Source organism: Mastomys coucha, unplaced genomic scaffold, assembly GCF_008632895.1.
Source record: "Mastomys coucha isolate ucsf_1 unplaced genomic scaffold, UCSF_Mcou_1 pScaffold20, whole genome shotgun sequence".
NCBI lineage: Eukaryota > Metazoa > Chordata > Mammalia > Rodentia > Muridae > Mastomys > Mastomys coucha.
The window spans coordinates 107228290-107238101 of NW_022196903.1; the positions used below are offsets into that span (position 1 = coordinate 107228290).

At 50.2% G+C, this 9812-nt stretch overlaps 1 protein-coding gene across 2 annotated transcripts in view; it reads right to left on the reverse strand.

The window, feature by feature from the left end:
* Atp2b2 (ATPase plasma membrane Ca2+ transporting 2) overlaps positions 1-9810 on the reverse strand; it is a 310888-nt gene extending 301078 nt beyond the window's left edge. For both annotated transcript variants that reach the window (XM_031382958.1, XM_031382950.1), the window contains exon 1: positions 9701-9810. The gene's annotated coding sequence lies outside the window, so the exon portion shown is untranslated. The remainder of the gene's footprint in view (positions 1-9700) is intronic.
* Positions 9811-9812: the final 2 nt, after the last annotated feature.

A 9812-nucleotide genomic window follows, 5' to 3' on the forward strand; every position in this document is an offset into this window, starting at 1 on the left:
ATGGGCCTCACAGCCTCAGACAGTGAGGGAGCCATCCGGGACCAGGAAGGCCCTCAGTGGTGTGCTGACCTATAGACTGACTAGTCAAGGGTTGTAGCAGACACGGGCACAAGCTGCTTTGGTGCATGTTAACAGCTGCTCTGTCTTGCAGAGGCAGGAGGGAACCCGGAGGGAGGCTCTCAGTATCGATGTGCAGATTGGGTTCCAGCATCCTAGGTTCCCAGACATGTTCCCAGGTTCTAACCCTGATCCTGCTACCCGCTCTGAGCAAAAGGCTCCTGCAACTTCTGTCAAAAACAGTTTGCATCTTAACACAGCAGTGGGTGAGATACTCAGGGCAGGAAGCAGCCTCCTCCTGGCCTCACCCACTATGGCTCCCTGTTTGCAGATAAAAATACCCTCTCCTCCTCTCCACTGTGGAAGCTGTCCAGGGTCAGCCACCCACACACTTCCACGCGATTTCTGACTCTGGTTATAAAACCTTGGCCCCAGATAGAGAACTCAAGGGGATTTCATAGGCATGTGTTCCTGTGTAGCCTCCGCCATTCTTGAAAACTTTCTGGAAAATTCACCTTCAAGCTTTGAACACAGTCTTCAAAGTCCTACTCTGAGCATCAAATATCAATGAGGGGGCATGATTCCCCCCTCTCTCTGTCTCTCTCTCTCTCTCTGTCTGTCTCTTTCTGTCTCTCTCTTCCTCTCTTTCTCTTTCTCTCTTCCTGTCTCTTTCTGTCTCCCTCTGTGTCTCTCTGTTTCTCTCTGTCTCTCTCTGTCTCTGTCTCTCTGTCTCTCTCTTTCTCTGTCTCTGTCTCTTTTTGTCTCTGTCTCTCTTTCTCTCTGTCTCTGTCTCTTTCTGTCTCTCTCTTCCTCTCTCTCTCTTCCTGTCTCTTTCTGTCTCTCTCTGTGTCTCTCTCTGCATCTCTCTCTGTTTCTGTCTCTGTCTCTTCCTCTCTGCCTCTCTCTCTCTGTATCTCTCTCTCTGTTTCTCTCTGTCTTTCTCTGTCTCTGTCTCTCTGTCTCTCTTTCTCTATCTCTGTCTCTTTCTGTATCTCTGTGTCTCTTTCTCTCTCTGTCTCTCTCTGTGTCTCTGTCTCTGTCTCTCTCCCTCTCTCTCATAGCAGGTGCTGCTGTTCTCAAGTCTTGCTGCCATGTTTTCTGGTCATCACCTCTGGACACCCCTAGCTTTCCCAATCCGGGTCATCACTTCCTGGTCTTGACCAGAGCTCAGCTTGCTCTCTCTCCTGTCTATTCTTCTACCCATCCTCATCCCTGCCCTTACATTTAGTTTCTCCAAAGGTGACTCAGATCTTACACATTCATTTCTGAGCCCCTCACTCATGGCAGCCCTCTCCTTTCTAGCTGATACAACATGGACTCCTGAACAGATGTCACTGCTAGCCAATGGTCAGACCAACTCTCCTGTGGTAGGTAGAGACTGGAAAGTCATCCTGGGAGATAACCAAGCTGATGATAACTAACGCTGAAAGGGAGACCAGGACCCTAGTACACGGAGTTCCCATGACCAAGTTTTAAAACAGCAGCATTGAATGATGCCGACAACTATTCCCATTTGTTAAATCTGTAGAACGTGCTAGGCCCTAAGCATGTGTAAGCATAACTCTTCTACAAATGATTAATTAGGGCACAGAGAATGGAAGTATTGAGTCCAGGGTCACACAGCTAATTGGTACAGCAGAGGTTTGAAGTGAGGTTCAGTGCCAGTGACCACAGTTCCTCAAGCCAACCTTGGATTCTGCTCTAGGTGCCTCTCCCATCAAACCTTTTCTAGGCCTTCCTGACAGTTTCCAGGCTTCCCCTTGCCCACTCACAGTCCACCACCCACTGGTCTTGAGTGGGCCCACCATGCTCATCACTTCCTACATCTTTCCAGAACAGAGCTATATTCTAAATCAGAACGTGCATCTTCCTGGCTCTTGATGTTGTGCAAGTCATCTCACTCTCCGCATTGGCTGGCTTCCTCATCTACAGTCTGAGAGTGGAAGATGCCCACCCCCACCCCCCGTACAGGTACAGGAAAGCTGAGAAAGCAGCAGGACTGCCATAGTACCCCGAATACCCTCATGAGAGGAGAGCTTCCTTCTAGCGGTCACCCTCACAGTATCTCTGGTTGACCTTGTCCACACCACAGCTCTGCTGCTGTACCTGTGGGCCACCTCCAATAATCTCTGGCACCTGTAGCTATGGCTTTTTCCCAGGAGGCCCTGTGTGCTTTAGAGTCAAGCCCAGTACCATGCCCTTCAGGGGCTCTTGTATTGCAACATCTCAGAGGTCAACACTGTCTCTACAATCTCTGAAAACCCTGAGCTACCCTCCCCAGTTGGCAAAGCATCAGCGTTTCTGGTGCCCAGAGACTCCTAAACATCAGACTCAGGAGTAACGGATACCGATTAATTTTAACTAGTTAATCAACCAGCTAACCAGCCAACCAGCTAACCAACCAACCAGCCAACCAGCATCCAGAGTTTACTCATGTGCCTTGGTCCTGTGGTAGTTGTTAAAGACCACAAGAATCTCTCCCCCTACACCACTGCTGGCCAAGTGAGTGCACAGTGGACAGTTTCTAGGCACTGTTCCCTCAGCATCTGCTCTCTGTACCCTTTTGGTTGGCAGGGTCCTAATTGTCTGGAGTCCAGGCCTGTGGCTACTGACCCTGCTCTGTTTAGGTCTTGCTGCTTCCATTCTCTTGGTGGTACCTGGTTATGGCATGGCCATGTGACCCAGGGTCTGCTACTGAGACCAAGAATGAGATAGCTTTATAGTATGGGAAGTTTTGATAACAGAAGTAGGTGACCTTTTAGACTCTTCTGTAGAACAAGGATGGAAGAGGTCTTCTCTCCAGAGTGGTAGAAAGGTTCAAAGGGGGCTACATATGAGAACGTTTACCTGACTGCCTGTTGCTCAGAGAGTCAAATTGTCATCACATCCACCTTTGCTTGCATGGCATCTCCTCTGAAATAGCACTGGAAGTCTGGCCTTCCCTACTCTCCACAGTCTAGACCCAGCTATGATCTCCCTGTATCCCTCTTCCTACAGACCTTCATAAACAGCCCCTAAGCCAGTTTCTCTACCCAGTAATCTTCTCTTCTCTTCTTTTGCCCCAAATACTTCTGGAAGATTCACTGGCTCCACTTCTGCAGCTGTATCCTTAGAATGCTTGGATCTATGCCCAACAGTCCATGAGATTCCCAGTACAACGTTACTTCTGATAGCAAATTCTATACATAACCTAGGTACCTGCCAGAAAGACACACATTAAACAAGTGGTGGGTGAGCCAACCCAGGAAAGATGAGATAGAGATGTATTTATTGATATGTTCAAGCTCTTTTAGTATGTAAAAGGCTCAAAAATATAGTATTCATCTACATACTTATCAGCCGCAGAGAGCCGTCTGGAAGGACATTTGACAGAATGTTAGCAGGAACGCGCTTTGTTTCCCCACATTTCATCTGAGTTTTACTTTCATCTTTATACTTTTTGATACCATTTGAATTTTACATAATCATTACATAACATCTCTATAGCCAGGGGGAGACAGAACTACTTTTATTTTGAAAAGAGGAAAAAATACATATGGAATCGCAGCCAGGATCCACCTTCTTTGGGCATGGTTCCCTAGTCACGTGAGACAAGATTTGGGGTTTACTGTCCTCTTCCAGTCAAGATCCCCAGCCCCCATGTCTCTGCCACTGTCTCTGCCTAAAGCTCTCTAGTTTGGTAAACTCAGAAACAGTGAGGTAACCAGAGGTCAAGTATCTGAAGGTTAAACAAAGGGTTGGGAGCAGGAGCCTGGACCTGGAAGATTATGCAAATACACCCCATAGAGAGCAGAAGACACTGGCTATGGAGACAGAGGTAAAGCCACAGTGGGGCAACATCTATCTTGGCTTTCATGCAGAAGAAATACCCAGGGACACAGGGGCATCATCTTGCCACACTGCTCACTGATCTGAATCACTTCCTGGCAGAATGACATAAAGACAGTGCAGCGTAGAAACAGATGTGCGTGACTGTCCACGTCTACCAGTGCAGGGACACACTAACCTGACCTGCTCTGCCTTGGCCATGGCCAGCCACCTCCACAGTCATTTTATCAAGTTGAGCCTAATAAAAGGGATGGTGCCACTTTCTCTTTTCTCCCATGGATATGTGTGTGTGTGTGTGTGTGTGTGCCTGCCTCTGCTCCCCAGCACTGGATTTAGAGATGTGTATTACCAGGCTAACTTTAAGGGGATGCTGGGATTTGAACTCAGGTTCTTGGGCTTGTACTGCAAGCTCTTTACTAATGCAACGACCTCCCTAGCTCCATTCGGTTCCACCTTTGATTTCTGAATAAGGAAGTGGGGCAGTCTCTGGAATTGCACCTCAGTGATAGGCTACAATAATTATAGTACCTGGGCTAGGGCTGGAGCAAGGAAGAAAGCTTTCTTTTTAGTGTCCCCCCACCCCCATTATGTCTTCTTCTCTGTTTCCTGTGTCTTGAGCCAAGAGCTCTCTGAGACTCTGAGAGAAGCTATGGGCATCCTCTCCTTACCCTTCTCAAGACGCCTAGCCAGGCACAATACTGTGTTAAAGAAAGGGTTCCCAGGTGAGCCAGAACATGCCTGCTCTGTGGCCATTCCCCAGGGACCCTCCACTCTGAAGCTCCCTCTGACCTTCCCAGCCTCTTTCCTAGGCCTGCTCAATGGAGGCAGAGTCTTTCCTTATTGGTCCCTGGGAAGGAGACTGGCTGTCCTTCCTCCTCTCAGAAGGGAGGGAGTCTGTCAGAAAGCTAATCCTGGATTCTCCTCAGGCTGTCCCAGTCCTGCCCTCCAACTCCACTTCTATGCCATCAGGAAGACAAATCGCACAGCTGTCCCTGGGTACTCAGGACAGTTCACCGTGTGGAAATCTGCAGATGCCTAGGGACATTGTCTAACACTGTGCAGTATTAGCATAGACCCCCCCTCCACCCTCACCCCACACATCCTCCTGTTTCCTTCAGACTTCTTCACTTGTAATATCTCCTAATATGCAAATAATATGTAAATAGTTGTCACTGTATTGTCTAGGGAATAATGACAGGAGAAAAACCAGTACAAGTTCAGTACAGATGTAATTTTTTTCCCCCTGAATATTTCTCTTATCAAAAGATGACTGAATCCAGGCATGTTAACCTGTAGATCTGGGGGTGTGTCGGGGGAGGGGAGCTGGGAGGCTCTATTTCTGTCTTCAGCCATTCCTCCAACTGTTGTAAGAGTGTGTGTGTGTGTGTGTGTGTGTGTGGCGGGGGGGGCGGGTGGGGATGATATTTGTGAGGGCTCAACACCTGGCATTTCCTAGAACCCAGGTGCCCAGTGAGCCTTCTTGGAAGCTAGCACATTCTTTGGAGGGATCCGGGCATTTATTCAAATCTTCATTTTCCTTATCTGTCATTGTCGACTCTAATAGTTATTTTCTGATTTCTAGAGTCTATATTCTCCACCTCTTTGGGCCTTGTTGAGTCTGGGAAGACAGTCCCTGTGAGGGGTGCTCAATCATACAGGCAGTAAACGAGCTAGTTTAGCCTGCATGCCCAGCTACCTCCTCACGAAACTCTGTTCTCTGGGCCAGGATTCCCTTGCCCTACAACAGCCTATGGTCAGGAGCAAGAGAACTTAGGAACGCCTCCTTTACTCTCAAACCTACTGAAATGACCCTAACTGGACAGTCCTTAAGCCCACCTGCCTCCCGAGGCAGACCACAGCAAAGCCTGTTCCTCACTGACACGCTCCACTTCCTGGCCAATGACACTTTCCTGGATGTCCTGCCTGGCACTGGGCTCCCACCCCTTGAGACCTTGAGCTGCACACTCTACTTTCACTGACAGCCTTCTCCTTACCTTTTGGCTTACCACACCTGAATAGAATTCCACCAGAAATAGTGTCGCCTGCTTCATGATATCACTGGGAAGATAATAGATAAACACGGGAAAATGTCTCACATTTCCCCGTGGACACATGGCAGGAGCTTTATATAAATTTGATATATGTGCCTGTGTTTGTGTGTATGTGCATGTGTGTGTGTATGTGTGCATGTGTATATGTGCGCATGTGTGTATGTATATGTGCATATGTGTGTATGTGTGCATGCGTGTAGTATGTGTGCATGTGTGTGTATGTGTGCATGTGTGTATGTATGTGTGCATGTGTGTATGTGTGTATGTGTACACGTGTGCATATGAATGTGTGCATGTGTGCACACATGTGCGTGTATGTGTGTGGGTGTATGTGTGCGTGTACCCAGGGCCTCATACATGCTAAGCACATGTTCTACCACTGAGCTGCTCCCTTGTTTCCAATGCTGCTTTAAACACATTCCTTTTTTTTCTTTCTCCTGTCTGTCTTTCCCCTTCTTTCTACCTCCCATTTCTCCCTACCCCCTGCACAAGATCAGCTACATATTTGGATCCAATTTAAACAAAACAGTGGGCCTCTAGAGTTGATAAGAACTGTAGGGCTGGATGGCTCAGCATGTTAACACACGCACTCGCACATACATACATACACACACATACACATATGCACGCACACAAACACATCTACTTCTGCTCCCCTCACTTTATATCAGATTCTCTTCTACCTCCCAGATATTTTGATTCAGATTTTCTAACCCTCAGGTCCCAGGGAACCCCAATCCTCTGCTTGGTTCATGACTGACCATATTCACTTAGCTGGAGAGCAGGGGAGAGAGGCAAAAATTCTTGAAGATTCCAGGAAAAAAGTTAGTACTGAGTGCATTTTCTTAGGCTCAGATTCATACGGCAACTGAGGTTAACAGAGAGCAGGGGAGTTAAAGTGGTTTGTATGGGGTTTAACAAGTGGGCAATACTTAATTTATAGTGCTCATGTTTCTTATTTTCAAAGTACTTTACTAAAAGCCCTGGGCCTCCACTAGTTTAGTGTTTCGTATCTTGGCGGTCAGTCTGCTTGGGGGGATGCCTCTGCGCTGCAGCAGATACAGGCCCCTTTCATCTGCAGTGATCCTATATCACCCACTGACTGTGTGACCTTGCAGGCAGGCCACAGGATAGACCTGGGGAAAGAAAAGCCCTATTGGATGGATGGATACTCCATTGAACCGATTTTCTCTTTCTCCTCAATACAGCCTCATCTCCACTCCCATCTCTCTGCTTCTCAAATACAGCCTTTGCCGGGCCTTCTGAAATCCAGAACATGTCACAACCATTGCCTACCCTGATGAGACTGAACCTCTGATAGCTTTCTGCTCTTCCAGATCTGAGTCTTGTCCTGGACCTGCTTTGGGGGTGCTGGCTCCAAACAGTCTGCATACCCCAGTTTCTGCTGAGCATCTGGGGCTGAAATACTTCCACCACAGACTTCCCACCAACTTCCACAGTCCATCAAGCTCCTAACTCACCCATCAAAGTCCAAGTCAAAGGTCCCCTCTTCCAGGAGGCTGAAGCTGACTTCTCTATGCAGAAGCAGGGTACCACACCTCACCATCTCCCAACCCCAGGTCGGTCTGCTTTTTTACTTCGTGTCCACCACAGCCTTTGTGCTGCTGGCTGGCAGCCACCTGCTAGGGTCTATAAGAGAGATGTGAGCACCCCAGGCTCTGGTATTCCTCATCTCTGAGACAGAGCATAGCAGAGCAGTTAAAAGAAGAGAAAGGTTCCAATTCCACTCCTAACTAGCTGCATATATATGATGTATATGGTGGTACCAGTCTTGTGGATTTGTGAGAGATGAATCAGATGCTGACCCAAAGCATGCCTGTGTGCACTTAACAGCTCTCTCTGGAGACTGGCATGTGAATACCACAGGCCAGACAGCCCAGGTCCCAGTGTGGCTGGGTCTTCCTGGTTTCTGCCTGGCCCTGGTACTGTTTGGCTTATTCTCAAGAGTCTAGGTTTAGATGAGAAGCTATATAGCCAGCCTGGCTGGCTGAGGCCAGGTCTATTTTTATTTACCAATGTGCCCCTGGCACACTAAGGAGTGCTTAGCATGTAGTTAATAAAATCAAATGAATGACTATGTCTCCAGGTCTGAGACATGCTTGGCATCTGGCAGGAGCTGCCTTGCTGGCAGCTGGTGAGTGACTTCCCATAGGTCTTAGGCAGGGATCAAGGCTGTGCACCTGAGTAGGTAAGTGAGTGAGCCTCAGTCCCTACCCCACACCTAGACCTTGCTGCCATCCCCACTGGAGAGGGAGGAGGGACAACCTCTCATTGAGGTAAGAAGAGTAGATCAGGTGGAAGTGGGAACCTATGCCCGACAGAGGGGAGCAGGAGTGTGTTCCCCACAGCCCCTGGCCACGGCAGCACCCAACTTCCTGTCCCAGTTGGGAATTGGTATTGATCTCCTCCTCGGAGGCTGCAGGAAACCACGGCCCCATGAAGCTGCCCATTGGGAGCAGTAGGCTCATGAGGGTGCTGGGTCTTCATTTCTACAAGGACAGGATACATAGAGCTACAGGCCCAGCAGGTACAGGGGAGAGCCCACCTCATCTAGAACCCAGAAGCAGAAGGAGGGAACCAGGCTTTTATTCCAGTACTGGGCACGGAAAGGAATCATGCCAAGGGTGGGTGGGTTGGCTGGTTTGTCACAGACCGTGTACTAAGCATTGTGGCAAAAGTAAAGAACACTGGCTCAGTTAGCTGTCAAAAGAGCCCTGATGAAATAGCTATTACTATTTTACATATAAGGAAACGGAGGGGGGAGGCAGTGATTTGCTAGAGTCCCAGGTCTAATAAGAAGCTGGACATCCTAGATCCAGAACCTTCTCTCATAGGAACCAAATAAATCCTGATAAGAAAAAAAGCTCAGTTCTCCATCTTCTCCTGGCTGTGTGACCTTGAGGCTGGCTCACCCTCTCTGGGCCTCATGTCCCTTTTCCAAGGGTAACGATCTAAGAGGCTGTGTTTCTAGAGCAAGGGCACCCCCTATGGCCAAAACATCCATTCCTCTGGAGTGACCAGGCTCTCTGGGGTCACCAGGCCCCGGGGTGAACCCAGGTGTCCAGAAACACAGTGGTCCGCCATGAGGGCCTAAGACAAACCGGCCCAAGGCCACTTTCACAAACAGCTTGTGCAGCGGAGCCGAAAACCCACACTGCGGTTCTAGTGACAAACGGCTGGCCTTCCGAGCTTTGGAGCTCTCCTATCACCAGGTGGGGGACCCATGCGAGCTTTGGGAAGAACTGTGGGCAGATGGAGGGCGCCCAGAAAAGGTGAGGCCTGAGATGCACAGAGCATAGGGTAGAAAGCTCTCTAGCACAACGGGAAGCCACTTTTGGGGAGAGAAGCCGCTAGCCTCTGTCCCTGTCCACAGCTCAGATAGCATCCCCGGCGCTGGGGGCACCAGACTACGAAAGCACAGCCCTACCTGATACCAATGGGAGAAACCAGGTGCAGGAGGCGGGTGATATGTGGGGGGGACAGGCTGAAGGGGGTCCCCGCGCTCTGAACGCCCCTAGCTCCGGAAAGTTTGCGCGCCCCCTCCCCGCGCCGCGCCCGCCGCCGAGTGCCCGCTCAAGGTCACCGCTGACACCGCGGACACTGGCCCCCCCCCTGGTCAAGCCCTGGCTGCAGCCGAGGCCGCTGGGTCCCCGGGACTACAGGAAAGAAGCCGCGGGAAAGGTGGCGGAGCCCGTGCGGGCAGCGGGGAACAGAGGCCCCGGCCCGGTCCCGCCGACCCTCACCTGCACCCGCTCCGGGGCGACGATGCCGCCGTCGCCGCCGCCGCTGCCGCTGCCGCTGCCGCCGCCCCTGCTGCGCGCCCGGCCCGGCCCGGCCCTGCGTCCCCGCCGCCGC